Source organism: Rattus norvegicus, chromosome 8, assembly GCF_036323735.1.
Source record: "Rattus norvegicus strain BN/NHsdMcwi chromosome 8, GRCr8, whole genome shotgun sequence".
In the NCBI taxonomy this organism is placed as follows: Eukaryota; Metazoa; Chordata; class Mammalia; order Rodentia; family Muridae; genus Rattus; species Rattus norvegicus.
In genome coordinates, this window is record NC_086026.1 from 113,027,301 (window position 1) to 113,042,896 (window position 15,596).

General features: G+C 48.1%; 1 protein-coding gene across 17 annotated transcripts in view; it reads right to left on the reverse strand.

Annotated features, from left to right (window-relative positions):
• Tmem108 (transmembrane protein 108) overlaps positions 1–15,596 on the reverse strand; it is a 294,072-nt gene that overhangs the window by 82,376 nt on the left and 196,100 nt on the right. The window lies entirely within an intron of this gene.

Here is a 15,596-nt window from a genome sequence, read left to right on the forward strand (position 1 = left end):
ATTATATTTTGTGAAGCCCTAATGGAAACTAAAAGGGCTGAAATTCTCTTTTACTCTCTGAAACCCTCAATCACCCAGATGATGCTACTATTCTCTCTTCAGATCCCTTTCTCGGCCTTTCGCATTTCTTCACTCTCTTTTGGAGCTACTCTGTTAACATGGATCAAGTTTGATCCTTCTAATTGAATTGCTGTGTAGAATGCCTTTGACTCTGCTCATTTTATCTGGCCATTTCTCCCACTGTTTTCCTTTTTTTTTAAAAATTATTTATTAATTATATGTAAGTATACTATTGTTTTCTTCAGTCAAGCACTCCAGAAGAGGGCACTGGATCCCATTAACGATGGTTGTGAGCCATGATGTGGTTGCTGGGAATTGAACTCAGGACCTCTGGAAGAGCAATCAGTGCTCTTAACCTCTGAGCCATCTCTCCAGCCCTCTCCCACTTTTCATTATTACCAACAATACTGCAATGTACCTGCTGTGGGTTGAACTGGAAATATCCCTCATGAGCTCTTGAACACTTTGGGGCACAGAGTATGGTGGTAGAAGTCACCAAGGGCCAGCTTCTGGGGACTGTTCCCACTTCTGATTCAGGACACTTAGTTCCGGTTGGCAGCTGTATTGGCCGATTTTGCATGTCAACTTGACTCAAGAGAGAGTTGTCAGAGAGGAGGGAGCCTCAGTTGAGAAATGCCTCCAGTTGCAAGGCATTTTCTCAACTAGTGATCAATGGAGGAGGGCCCAGCCCTCGGTGGGTGGTGCCATCCCCTGGACTGGTGGTCCTGAGCTTTAAAGGAAAGCCATGTGAAGCAAGCCAGTAAGCAGCACCCTCCTTGGCCTCAGCTCCTGCCGCTAGGTTCCTGCCTCTAGGTTCCTGCCTCTAGGTTCCTGCCTCTAGGTTCCTGCCTCTAGGTTCCTGCCCTGCCTGAGTTCCTGTCCTGACTTCCTCCATTGAGGGGCTATGGATTTGCAAGTGTAGACTCAATAAACTTGCTCTTGGGTGGTGCTGGTGCATCACTGCAACAATAGAAACCCTAACCCAGACAGCAGCCACATGACACAGCAGAGCCTCAACTCTGCCACTGTGGACTAAGTGAGTGGCTCTCCTCTGCCTCCCCACCATGGTGGATTGGGACCCTCTGAAACCAGGAGCCAAAACAGATTTTTCCCCCTTCTTCGTTATTTCTAAGTCAAGCATTTTGTCATAGTGTTAAGCTAAGTAACTAACACAGCACCTCTCCAAAGACCGGGCAGGTTGCGAGGAAGAAGATGGCGGCCTTAAGAGCTTAGGTGCTTGGTAGGTGATCACAAATCTCTGAATCCAGCAAGAAGAACTGGAGCTTTAACCACTCATGGACAAAACCCAGGAAAGAGTCTCCTAAACACAGGCAGAGCTCTCCTAATGCTATTTGATTACTTCCTTACATCAAGGAAAAACAGCAAAAGTGAGTCTACCAGGAGAAGACATAGCTGGAGCTCAGAGTATATTGAAATACCCACCCTCCTGCACTGCCCCCAGTACACATATTTTGGGGTATAAGCTACCATTTGTGGGGGGGGGAGGGTTTGCCCCATAATCCAAGTCACGCCACTGAAAGAAACTGTAGGCATCTTCAAAGCCACTCTCCTACTTGGCAGAACAGACAACCAAAGCTCAGAGAGGGAATGCAGCCTTGGGACCGTCACAGAGCTGATTAGTGGAAAGGCCAAGCCCATGCCTTGAACTGGCTGCTTACTGTGGAATGCTTGCCTATCCCAGCCCAGTACATCGACTGCCCTAACGCCTTTGCTGGAGGGGAGGGGGGCTCTCTGAGTATCTCTCTTTCTTAGCCATGTGACTCAGGAGAATTTGTTTAAATGGCTCTCTCATTGGTAACGGCAGAAAAAGATGACTGCTCACCACTGTCTGCAGTGCCTCCTCCAAGGCTAATTTTATTACTCTTGCATGCCCAGGAAGCATAACTCTCTTGGAAACTTTCTCTCTCTCTCTCTCTCTCTCTCTCTCTGTCTCTCTCTCTCTCTCCCTCCCTCCCCCTTCCTCCTTCTCTCTCTCCCTCTCTCTCTCACACACACACACTCTATGTTATTCTTTTCCCCATCAACACCAGCTTTGCACACTTTAGTGTTCAATGGCCAGACTTCGGCTCTCATGGGTTCTTGCACTTGAACAACACGAGTCCTTTGATACTCGCTGCCTCGTTCTTCACACTGGCCATTTAAACATTGCGTGCTCTTTCCATTCAAGAGCATAGCCTTGTGAGGGATTATGGGTAGGTTGTAAAATTGGCTCCACTTCTTCCTTTCACAGTGTTCATGTCCTCTGCAGCAGAGCCTTGGGGCTATTTGCACCGGGAGCTAAACCTTTCTGTGCCCCTTGAATATAGGCTGCCTGTGACTTACTTTGGCCAATAAAATGCAAAGGAAGGGATGCAGTGTACTGGCTCTGGGGCTGGACTATGAGAGGTCTCGGGTGGCTTAGTCTCTCTCTTAGCTACCTGCTAAGCTCCTATGTGATAAGGCTGAACAGTGTGCTAGAGAATGTGGGACCATGTGGGACCATGGGGTCAGCAATAAGAGGATCTCAGATGAGGCCATGAAAGGTCAGCCACCCCTCAGTCCCACTTTGAATCTGACCGCAACATACATGAGAACTGAATCAGAAGCGGGCTCACTAGCATGCCTAAGCATTGCAGACAGGTCTTGTCCTCTCCCCCTCCCTTTTGCTTGGCAAATCCTTAGAGACCCCAAGGACTTGGCCACTGACTCCTTCCTGGACTGAACGGCAAGGTCTAGTGACCAAGATTCATTATTTGGCTATACTGGCTGACCTGCCCAATCAGGTCTGACCAACTCACCATAGCACAGACTTTTTCTCCTTAAAGAACTCATTCTCCTGCAAAAACCACCCGCTGCTACGTCTGCCTGTGTGCTGAGAACTTGGTGTCTGGGTGTGTTCTGAGCTGACTCTGAGGGGCTGCCCCTTACAAGAAGGCCCATGGCAATGACGGTGTTTTAAGCTATTCCATTTTATGTTTTTATGCTGTAAGGGCTAAATGATATCACTCACGTTACTCCGGTAACTGAACGGAGATTAAGATCGGCGGTTACATACTCAGGGTTGGAAAGACTGCCCAGTGGTTAAAGCTTGTGCTGAGCGAGTGTGAGGTCCTGAGTCTGGATCCCCAGGTAAAAAGCCAGGTGCGGCAGCCGATGCCCATTCTCCCAATGCTAGGGCAGCAAAGCCAGGTGGGTCTGTGGAGTTCTCTGGCTAGCTAATGGGTGAGCTGCAGGGTCGGTGGCAGATGCTATCTCAAAAAGTAAGCTGGAGAGTGACTGAGGAAGATGCCTGATCATGACCCCTGACCTCTTTGCACTTATGCACACTCATGAGCAGGTGTGCACACACACTTATACGTACGAGTGCGCATGCACGCACTCGAACACCCCCCCCCCCAATCTCAAAGGGAAAGAGGAAACTGGAAGATGAATGTCTGACCCCCACTCTTCCTCTCATTGAACCCCACCTCAAGACTCCACACTGTGATTAACAACACAAACAGAAGTGCACAGGATTGCAGGGCCCATCGTTAATCAACACAGGGCAGTAACACAAGGAACAGAAACTCTTTCTTTACAAAAGACTGCACAAAGTAATATGCCAGGAAAACCTCACAGGGACCTGCTTTTCACCCTGTGATTTCCGCTACCCTCTTTCATTACCACTTAGGGTCTTACCTGTGAGCCTCCCCGTTCCCTTTAAAAAGGCAATGTCATTGTCCCCTGCTCTTGCTAGTCTTGAGCAGGACAGGACCTCCCCCTGGCTGCTATGGTCCACTCTGAGCCCTTCTGGGACCTATGCACCAATTTCAAAAGACTTCCCCCTTGTTACATTTAACAGAAAACACTACCATAACCCTAACTCTAAGTTTATGTATTAGTCTAAGGGTCGAGTAGTACTTGGCTAGCTGAGGTAACACTGTCTCTAGCCTGCTCATTATACATGCTAGGTTGACTTTACAGTTTAATATTTGCAATCAATCATGTTGTTGATGTTCGTCAAACACCTTCACAGGCTCTGTGCCCCGAGGTACCTAACAGGAAAGTCACTTTGTCCCAGGTAGTCAGCTGACAAGCATGTGCTGAGTGCTTAATGTCGATACAGCACTGCAGTGGAGGGCTTCACTGGTTCACGTGGTCAACACTTTAGTGGGCCTGGACAGTGCGCTGAGTGCCGGAAGCATAGGTAACAGCCTCCTCAGTGCCTTCCTTTGACACTCGGACTCAGTCCACAGCAAAGTCAAACAGGTGCAGACAACTGACAACTAGAAGCTGTTGTCTTCCCCAACTGAAGGATGTCGGATCCCGCCATTCTGACAGCAAAGGATGAGGACTGTGGCAGTTCCTCCTTGCAGCTGACCTTGGGTTGAGTCCTACATGGATTCTCTCAAGACCACTGGCTCTTACCACGGACACCACAGTTTTCAGGGTAACCTGGACCCTAGGACTCACAGGTATGCCCATATGTACAACGGCTACCCATTTGTAGATGGCGATGTGCTCAGGCCTCTGTGCTGGGGTAGAAGCTAGGTTAGGGCACCAGACGCATGCAGGCAAGACAGTCTGTACCTGGAACAGACCACACCTGGAACAGTCACACTGCTTCATCTGCCACTGCGAGGTCCCTGCTCTGAGTAGGAGGCTGCTTGGCCTCTTGGAGGCCCTGCTTTAAGAATCCAGTCAGTTGAGCTGCTTTGGCTCAGAACCTCACTGACTTTCACAGCCATATGACTAACCTAGGAAGGAGGTTCAAACCCAGACTCCAACTCCAGGCTGGAGTGAGGTCAATGCTTAATTACCCTGAGTCCCGGGTCCCTTCGATTAGATGGTCTTACTACCCACGCTCAGCCACAGCCTTCTATTTTGTTTAGTCCACTGACTGGATGAAGCCTCGGGGTTCCCATTTCACAAATAACCCTGCGGGTTTGGACAGGCGTTTTTCATCCGCGGCTTCTGATCTGAGTCCCACATCGTGACACTTCACTCGCGGCCCCAGGTGATTTTTTTTCTCTCTCAACTTTTACCTCCCATGTCTTTCCAGGTCATTCATTTTAAGGTCAGAGCCGTATGCTTCATCTATTCCTTTGCAAACCTCTGAGCGGATAACCTGACCTTTCTCCTTGTGCAGCGCGGAGGCTGGGGAAGAAAATGATTTTCCAAAGCACGCTAGGACGAGCTTGCTGTGATTTGGTCCAAGGCGAGCATGCCCACTGGGAAGCCAATCCAGCCTGGGAACACTGCTCAGAGTCCTTATACGATCAGGCTTTGTAAGGTGTGGGGGGCACGCGGGGATTAGAGGGTTTCGGAAAGGGCAGGGCCTGAGCCCCGGTGCAGTATATTTGGTTCCTTGTGCCCAGTGAAAACAAAGGACCCCTGGGCCAGCAAGCTGTAGTGTAGTGTTTCCATGGAAACACAAATACTTTTGATTTGGGGGAGGCGGCCTTAGTCTAGTGCTTTGCAAGCACCAGCACCAATCCTATCAGGAAATCTGCAAGGTGACAGTACCCCAGATTCAGGATGATGGAAGTGAGGCTCAGCCGAAAGGCTCTTATGAGGAAATGCTCATTGAACCCCATGCCCTAAAAACAAGTCAGGAAAGCCTGGGAGGCTTACAGCCACCTCAGGTCTCACTGTGACTTGGGGAGGCAGCATGGATCCTCCTGCTCCCTATGGCTGTCCCTTTGGAGCATCTGGTTTGGGATGCTGTCAGAGCACTATCCTTTTCTACTCCCTTTTTAAATTAAAAAAGTCCTTCCAGAAAGAGTTGACATAACTCCTGTGCCCCTTTCACACGTTTATGAATAGATAACTTTGCCCCATCGATGTGTACATGTGTGGGACAGCTTTTTTCTCTCTGAAGCATTATAATTATAAAGGTAACCTTTCACGGTAGAAGTTGGAAAAAATGGTGTTTTCTTGTATTACCACAGTACAATGATGGTTGAGAATTTTGGTTTTAGTGTTTTTTTTTTTTCCTTTTGAGACAGAGTTCTTCTGTGTTTCCTGCCTGTCCTAGAACTCACTCTGTAGACCAGGCTGTCCTGGAACTCAGAGATCTGTCTGTCTCTGTCTCCTAAGTGCTGGGATTAAGGCCATGTACCACCACGCTCAGAAGGATTGATAGACACAGTGTTTCCGATCTTTGGAATGTTTTCTATCCCAACTCCACCAGCTGTGTCCATGACAAGCTTTCCAGAAACTTATTCCCTGAGCCAGGGTTCAAGGCCAACATGGTGCGGGGGCTTGCCATGCCCTCTTAATCTCCAGTAATCCGGGATGGTTGCCAGGCTGCTGCTGGCCCAGCACCTCATAGACCACTGAAGTACACAGGCCGTCACAGAAGTCCTTGGGATCCTGTGAAATGAATGGCCACAGTGCCGTTCCCTTCTTAGATTGTCACTGTGGCCAGCTTCTGGTGACACTGAGATGTGCTGTGTCTGAGTACGGTAGGGGATGCTGGGAAGGCTGCAGCTCAGAGCAGCTGAAACCAGCTACAGATGTAGGCTCATCTGGACGGGCCAGATGGTTTGGAATAGAGCCTCTAGGTGCCTCTTAATTTCTGAGTCATTTGGAGGAGGAGCTGTGCTGTCAACAAACAGACAGTACTCCGATCTTTGCCAAGGAAAACGGGTATCACTACCGGGTTACACTCAGTGGCTTTCTTTCTGGAATCCTCGGTGAGATTCTGAAGCTTCCAATTCAGAGGCTATATGACCGGTCAGAGACTCATCACCTGACAATTCCTGTGGGCTTTAGGGCAGTGGAGGATGTCAGCCTTGGCTCGTTAAAGTGCTCCCTGCAGTGACCCACCCTGTGTGAGGACCGTGGGCTGAATTCCCTGTCCTTACTAACTGTGTGGATTCTGGATCGAAAGAATCCAGGTTTCCCGTCTCCTTAACCACTGAGGCTGCTCTCCACCATCCTGAGCAGACCTGGGGCAGAACAACAGCAAAGACCTTCCTTCCATTTCTCCTTTGTGAGCCCTGCAGGAAGCCGCGTCCTAGTAGCTGAACAGCTATTGACATGGAAGTCACCCGAGTGAGCCCATCAAGGACACCAAGGCACAGCTGAATGCTTGGTTACTTTAGCCAAGGTCATCCTCGAATGGGACAAACTAATACTACATTTCTATTTCTAGTGAACTGGCATCCTGTGTCTTAGCTGATAACCGGAAGTCTGATCCCCTGGATCAGCCTTCAGCTGCTGTGACTGCTTAGATTCAAAATAAAGGAGAGGGCTCAATGTCAAGTCCACTGCTGGCCAGCGTAAAATCGCACTGTTGTATTAATGCTGGCCCGATTTTTGCTAACATACCTAAGTATGCCCCAAAGCTAAGCCCGTACAACTTTCATGGTACAGACCCGCAATGCTTTATTTGTAATTTTTAAAAGGCATTATCCTTCAAACAAAAGCAAAAGCAAAACAGAACGCTGTGAGTTTCCTGTAACTCATTAGGCAGCGGCTGCCAGCCTACACGGTGCTATTATTACCTCTATTTACCTCACTTGGTCTATATTGTCATACTTCTCGCTACAAAAATATTTATTTGTTTGATCACAGAGTACTGTTCCAGAACGTGCCCCACCAGGGGGAGGCTCGCATAATATGTAAATACTGCATTTGCTTTTCAAATATGAAAAGTTCCGAATTACACATCTGACCTTGTGAGTTTCAAATAAGGGATCCTGGAATAAAAGAATAGCCAAGAATCAAATTATGGTTCTCCCGGCCAGTAGAATAGGCATGATCTAAAAGTGGCCACACTGACTCCCTGAGATATGTCCACTCTGTACAATGGACATGCTATAAGTACAAAATACACATTAGGTTCCAAAAACTTAAAATGAGAAAATATGAACTAGCTAGCTACATGTTAATGTTTTCCATACATTGAGCCTAATAAGTTGCTAAACTTAATTTCACCTGCCTTAACTCATTTTTGGTGTGACTATTAGAAATTTAAAAAAATATATTTGTGACTTTTACCTCATTGCTTTGGAAAATATCTAACAGAAGCATTTACTTCCTGGCTGGGGAAACTGGGTGAGAACCTGACTGGGGCATGTGGGCAGTTGGGTATAAAACCAGGGTTGCTGTGTGACTCCTGGCTTACTGACTTTTCCATCTCCCCTCTGCATTAGCCACCACATCTTCTAGGACGGGGGTCTAACACAGTGCTCATGGTTCTTGCTAATGGAAGCAGGAAAATCAAGGGTCGCCTTGGAATCGATGGTCTGCAGCTCATTAAGGTAAGAATCAGAGAAGCGAGACGGAAAGATTATTCATTCACAATTTCTATGTGTTATCTCTTAGCACCGGATTTCATGCAGACCTTGAGGCAGGCTCCTTCTTCATCAGCTCTCCTAGAAACGAGAGAGGGATGGAAAAAGTGCACCTCAGAGGAGTGTGTCTGGCACTGTTGGAAAATGACACGAGGGTCCAAAGCAAGCCTACCCTAATGAGCAAGCTCAAGGTTGAGTGTGAGACCTTATCGCAAAGAACAAGGTGGTAGGCCATAACTCAGGAACAATTCTTAGGCTGTCCTCCAGCCCCCACAGACACCCCTCATACCTACATGAAAGAAAAATTCATGTCCTGTGTTTTCTGCCACCCTTGATGGAAGCTCGGATGATCACATGAACTGTATCAGTTAGTGGAGCTCCGTTCATCCTCATCTTGGAATGGCCAGGATGAAGTGAGTGGGTGTTTATGGCTGGGGATGCTGGGAAGCATCTGCTGGGTAAGTCAATTTAAATGTCAGAGCATCTGGGAAACCATCAGTTTGGTAAGGAGTTACTGGGTGGCTGGGGTTTGAGTTTTGTCTCAACTGCAAAAAGGTAACCTCTTCTCAGCCCATTTCTTTAAGAAAGAGAAGAAAACCATCCCCAGAAGGTCACTATCAGATGTAGGTGGGAGGCAAAGCCGTTGAAGATCAGCTATTGGCTAAGGCGGAAGGATCTACTTCCACACATGACCCACAGCCTTCTATCTTATCCTGGGAGTGAGCCCTTCTTGTCACCAAAGCACCACAGGGCCATGCTATTTAGCCTTATTACAAATGGAAGGATCCGAGAGCATCCGAATATAAGGTGTTTTGCTAATTAAATGAGTTGAATGAGTCTAAAACGGTCCACCTTGCAAAAAGTTAAAGCCCAGTGTGGGATTTGCGGTTCTCCTGGGACTCACTCAGACGCAGGTGTGCGGGAGAGGCTCTGGCGCCTAGGAGAGGGCTCCTTGGTAAGAGAGCACCTTCCGCCGTCTTCTGTTCACATACTGGGAAATTCGGGGCCAGGGAGGAAAGGGAAGGTGCTGGGGTGGATTTGATGGTGTTTGTCTAATGTTAGGAAAACGTGGCTATAATTCTCAAGCCCTGGTTAAAATCCACGGCTTCTGGATTACAAAGGAAAGAAAGCCTACTTGTCTGGGTGACATTGTATCTATTTGGCATGGAGAAAGAAAACACTTATCCCCGCCCCCATTGGATAGATGTGGCAAGCTTCCTTTAGAAAAAGAAAAAAAAAAGTCTGATGTTCTTTGCAAAGCTGGATCAGAGGTACCCAGCATGCCTCTCCAGTGCCCTAAGTATTAGACACCAATTAGGTGTCTAATTAAGACAGAAAACATCCCAGGGGAGGAACTAGTCTGTTTGGTGTTATAGATGATAACCTGGGGTCTGAATGGCCTTCAGGAAACCCGAAGCCCTGAGTTCAGATGTTAAGTCCTTTGCTCTTGATGTCAGTCCTGGACCTCATGACCTAGCTTCCAGATGATCTCATTTTAACAATGGCTGTGACTGTTTGCCAAGCTCCCTGCTTCTAAGATAATGAAAATAGCAATCTGTGGGACTCCTTTCTGCTCACTACGCGCCTAGCACAGAGCTTCACAGCAGGGGAGACTCAGAAACATGAATGTCCCCAGACAGGAACAGGCTGACCCGCTGACTAGAAAGGGACAGGACAATTGGAAGGGCTGGCTCATAACCATCTGTAAGCGTCACACCAAACTGTTCACTCCGGCTCCACTGGAGTGCAAATGAGACACTTCCTGAACTCTCACACTAGCTGGGCAGTCCTGAAGAAAGGCCAGCTGAACCATCAAGTTAATTCCTGCTCTTTTCCCCCCTCTCTGGTGAGCAGCATCTAATAGGCACAAACCCCATTTGCAATTTTCTCTGGAGATTTAACACCGTGTTGGGGATTATTTCCGAGCAACAACGTTTGCAACATGGGGTTTAAATTTTCCCACTGAATGGACGACGGGGCTGCTAATAGAAGTTTGTGGGTTTCGTAAGAAAGGTTTTGAATATAGTAGTCAGTGGGCAAAAAGAAAAATCAGTATTTTCTAATGACAGTCTGATGTGGTTAATTCAACCCCTCAGACAACTTGCTTTCCCAGAGTTCTCAAGCCTGACTGTTTCTTTGGTTTCCCTTCCTGTTTACTGATTCTTTGCCTTCTGGAGATAAAGTCCATTTTTTTTTATTTAAAAATTAATTTTGAGTTAGCATACAAAAATGAGTTTCATTACGTGATTTTCACATGTATGTGTTATTCCATTTATCCTAACCCATCCCTTCCCCACAGCCTTTCTCTGTGCCCTGCTGCACACCGGTTCCCTCTCTGCCTCCAGATAACTTCTCATTTTGCTTTCCTGTTTTGGGGATCCCAACATCCTTAGAGCAGAATTCTCCACCTGCCTCTCCGACCAGTGACTCACTTCTGTCTGCTTTCTACAACTGTCTGTGGCTCCTTGGGATGGCAAGGGTCTGGGCAGAGAGAGGGCACAGCAAGGCTGGTCGGATGTTGGGAGCAGGACTTGGGGTCCTCAAGATGACTCTCTTCAGTTATCTAAAGTTAACCAGAGTGGTAAAAGCCAGAGTAAAAAATCAGGGATGGTTTGAAGGTCAAAATGATGATTCCATCAAAAGGACAGCTTCCGAGCTTCAGAGCTCTGACCATTACCAGGAATCTCCCCGCCCAGGCTGCAGCAAAAAGATCTGGCTAAGGTCATGACCCCTTTCCTGACAGAACAGGGTGCTGATTTGGGAGCACAAATGACTGTACATGTGTGTTGTGGGGACAACATTCTTCAAATAGATGGTTTGATAAGAACCAGAGAGAAAAATCCCGCATCAGAAATTGGCCTCCATGACTAAGAAAACCAGGTCACAACCCACCTGACTGTTGAGATCCTTATGAACACGGAAAATGCTCAAAACACCAACTCTGGACTCATGAAATACCTTCTGTAAAATGAGACCAATAACCCCAGACTCTCTACCCCAACTTCTGCAGCCAGGAGGGACAGGTAGGGTAGGAAAGGCAAAAGATCGAGACTGTCCCTACTCACCATGTGTACAACTCACTAACTTGGAGTTTTACTATCTTTCTTTCTGAACAGGTTTTAAGGTCTTGTATATCTCTCAGTACTGCCCACTGCAGGTCAGATACTCTGGGTACCAGGGATTTAGCAGTGCACACAGATGGCTAAAGGCTTATGTCCCCTGGAGGGAAGATGAGGACAGTAAGTGAATTACATCACCATCCTGAACATGGTGATTGGTAACACGAGATGCAACATCTGAGCAGGGTAGGGGGACCCGAAAGCTGGACAGGGGTGGGGATTGATACAAATTCTTGGACATCTGATTCTCTTGACTCTCGAAAAAAAAAAACCTGGCAAAATTTCTCTTTATTATTTTTATTTAATGTGCATGGGTGTATGTGTGTCCGTGTGTATGCTACGTATGTGCAGGTGCCTGTAGAGGCCAGAGGAGGGCGTCAGATTCTCTGAAGTTGCAGGCAGTTATGAGAGGCCTTCTGAGGGTACTGGGAACAGAACTCGGGTCTTGTGGAGTGTGGTCTTACCCATTGAGCCATCTGGTCCCTCAAAGAATGTTTTCAGAAGTAAACTTACTTTTTATTTTTAGAGAATTTTTTAAAGTTGGCGCACAATATCGTGTTTCATCAGGGCCTTCTCGCCCACCCACGTGTTACTGCACTTGTTCACAGTCACTCTCACTACACATGGCTGTCACACGTCCACCAAATCCCTTCCCCCCAGTGGTGTGACATCTGTAAAAAAAATCATGGGAGAAGCCCCGTGATGTTGGGATGTCATCGGGCTTCCTCTTCTCTTCCCCATCACACCCTCTTGTTCCCCCTCATCCCTCCCACTCATCCCCTTCCTCCTTAAAATGGTTCCCCTTTGACTCAACTGTGAACTTCTCATAAGCACATTTCATTATGTTCAGTGTGTATAATGTATACGAAGCTGACACGACAAGGGAGGCCATACAGCTTACCTCCTACAAACTCAGCCATGACTTAACGTCTCTTTCCTTACGAACTCACCTCCATGTGAAGACAGAGAAGGTGGCCTTCAGCACTCCTGGGAGTGTGGCGGAATGCTGACTTGGGAGCACTTGAAATCTAGGGTCGGTACTATATACCATAGGAAAAAACTTGTCCACTCAACTACTGGGTCTGCAAAATCTCAGAGAAGTCATTTACAGGACACAGGCATCTTAGAGCCTGACCACCAAAGACCGAGTAATTGTCCCTGGACCTCCCATTTGCTGGTCGGAATGTGCCCAGCATGGTGGTAGCCAAGCATGGGGAGTACTAGTGGACACTTTCATTTTACACGAGAAGCCAACCCCAGATGACTATACCAGAGCAGTGGCATGATGGGAATCAAACCATCTGGGACTGAACATGGGGTGTGGAAAAGGGCCAAGGAGGAGAAAGACCTGTCTTCCTTAGTTCTTCCTCCTCTGGACAAACCCTAGTGGAGCTGCTTAATCTCTGGCAGCCCCTGGACCCCACCACCCAGTGTTCTTTGGTGAGTTTATACACAATATCGCTCCTTTAGCCACAGAGAGAGCAGCACAAGGCTGGAGAACGACACCCTGGCTCTGCTAGGTCCTAAATCAGTACTGGTGAAGCAGTCCAAGATGTCAGAAGGAACTTCTGCCTTCTCTATGCAGAAAGCAAGTTCACTGTGCAAGGCCTGTTGGTCTTTGAGGTTGAGTCCATCTTTCTTTCCTTCCCTCCTTCCTCCTTCCTCTTTCCTTCCTTCCTCTTCCTCCTTCTCCACCTCCTCCTCTTCCCCTTCTTCCTCCTCCTCTTCTTCCTCTTCTTCCTCTCCTCCTCCTCCTCTTCTTCCTCTTCTTCCTCTCCTCCTCTTCCTCTTCTTCTTTTCTCTCTTCCCCCCCCTTCTTTTTCTTTGTGGAATTGGCTTAGTTGAGTTCTGAGATCCACAGTTAATTTATATAATTTTCTAATTTCAAGGTGGGGAGCGAGGCATAACTGACCCTTGAAACACGACGACAGATGGCACCTGCCATCCGGCAGACCAAGAGGACATCACACACCATGATTGTATCAAAGTGCAAACACCGCTGCACAGGTCTCCTATTGGCCATAGCACAAATAATGGATTTCCTGGCAGACATGTGCTGTGAGCAGTCCGGGAGTTAATTAGTCCCACATCTGATTCCAGAAAAGATACTGCTTGGGAGGTGTGATGGTTTGCATATACTTGGCCCAGGGAGTGGCACTATTAGAATGTGTGGCCTTGTTGGAGGAAGTGTGTCACTGTGGGGTGGGCTTGGAGACCCTCCTCCTATCTACCTGAGGATGCTCAGTCTGTTCCTGGCTTCCTTTGGGTGAAGATGTAGAACTCTCAGCTCCTCCTGCACCATACCTGCCTGGATGCTGCTATGCTCCTGCCTTGACGGAAATGAACTGAACCTCTGAACCCACAAGCCAGCCCCAACTAAATGTTGTCCTTTATAAAGCTGGCATTGGTCATGGGGTCTGCTCACGGCAGTAAAACCCTAAGACAGAAGTTCATTTGGAATTGCTGTTTTCCAAATTCTTCTCTGTGCTCCTATTGTGTTTGTTCTTCACGGCCCCCATTCTGGAAACTCAAGTACCCCACTATTTAGGTTCTGAGATGAAACAAACAAGCTCTTTGGAAAGCCCTATCCATCTTCACAGTGGGGCAGTCGCATCCAGTAGGTTTCCCTCGTGGGCATCATTTGTTTCAATGGTTATAATTCATAAGGAAAATGGAAGCCTTGTTATAAAGTCATCCCGCATCATTAGTAATGGTGTGCAAGTTCTTAAAGCTCTTGGGATCCATTCTGTAGATTCAAGTAAAAATGTTTTCAGGGTCCATTCCAGTTCTGAAGTGGAGGAAGTACAACTCAGGAGTCTGCCTCTGGCTCCAGATTCCTTAGCTCCCATATGCACCACCATGTCCACTGCAGACTTGATGATGGCATCTCTCGAGCATTCAGGCCCACAGGAACGAGATTCAGTTCAGCACACTTGGAATTCTGCACATCTGTGAGCTCCCAGACGATGCCAACGTTATCTGTCCGAGAACCACATTTTGAGTAGCCACGGTCTATGTTTGCAACCCCAGCTTGAGGTAGGCTCACATCACCCTGCTAGACATCCAGCTTCCTTTTTCAAGCCTGTCCCCTATTCTGCCTGGACCTGACAGTATTGATCCCCTTCTTCCTGCTGCAATGGCCCCATGCCTCATAGATGAAGCCCAAGAGCCCACACTCGGACACCAGGTTCCATCACGACTGGGCTCTGCCTCTGCCCAGCATCTTCTGCCCACTTCAAGATTTACATCCATGTGTGGTACCCAGCGTCCATGCCTCCTTAACAATCTGTGTTCCAACCCCACGGATAATCCCCTCCCCTACTGAACAGGGCTGACCTGTGTAGCTAGTAGGATTCTGTGGGACTTGTAAGTGAGATGAGGATTTCTTTCACTTTGCCACCTCCTGACCACCTAGAGATCATACACTCTAGGAGAAGTCAGCATATGGGTGTGCCTAGGAAGGGACCACCATGGTGTGGAACCAAGGCCTGCTGCCAATGGCTGGACCAGGGAGACGTTCCACAAGTAGACCCTCTAGCTGGTATCAAGCCTTCTGAGAGTGGCAGGCATTACTGACACCTCAACTGCTGCTGTGTATGAGCTGATGAATTAGAGCCACCAGGCTGAGGCATCCCTGAGCTCCTGACCCTTGGGAGGGTAGGAGGTATAGGGCCTTAAGGCACTGAGTTTTGGGGTGATTTGTTATACAGCAACAATCAACTTGCCTTGTACATAGAGCCCAGCTTCTCATAGTGCCGACGGCCAGGACACCCCATCCTATTCATTATCCTTGTAGAATCAGCCTTCCACTCAATTTCCCTGGGGACCCTTTAATGGCCTCCACTCTTGAAGTCTGGCCAAATGCCACTTCGGTAGGTTGCCACTCTGTGCTGGCCACAGCTCCATCCCCCTGCTTATCACATATCCAGTCCTGACTATTTCACCAGGCTATGTGCTCTCTACAGGCACAGAAGAACTGCCTAGCATCCTTACGCCAGGCACAGTGCCTGGCGCACAGGAGGCGCCACTGTGTGCTGGATGAAGAAGTGAATGAGGGCAGCTGCTCTGGAGTCATGGAGTGCAGCAACGCATCCTTTATCCTGAACGCTTTGGAAACACCTGCTGCTGCCTGCTC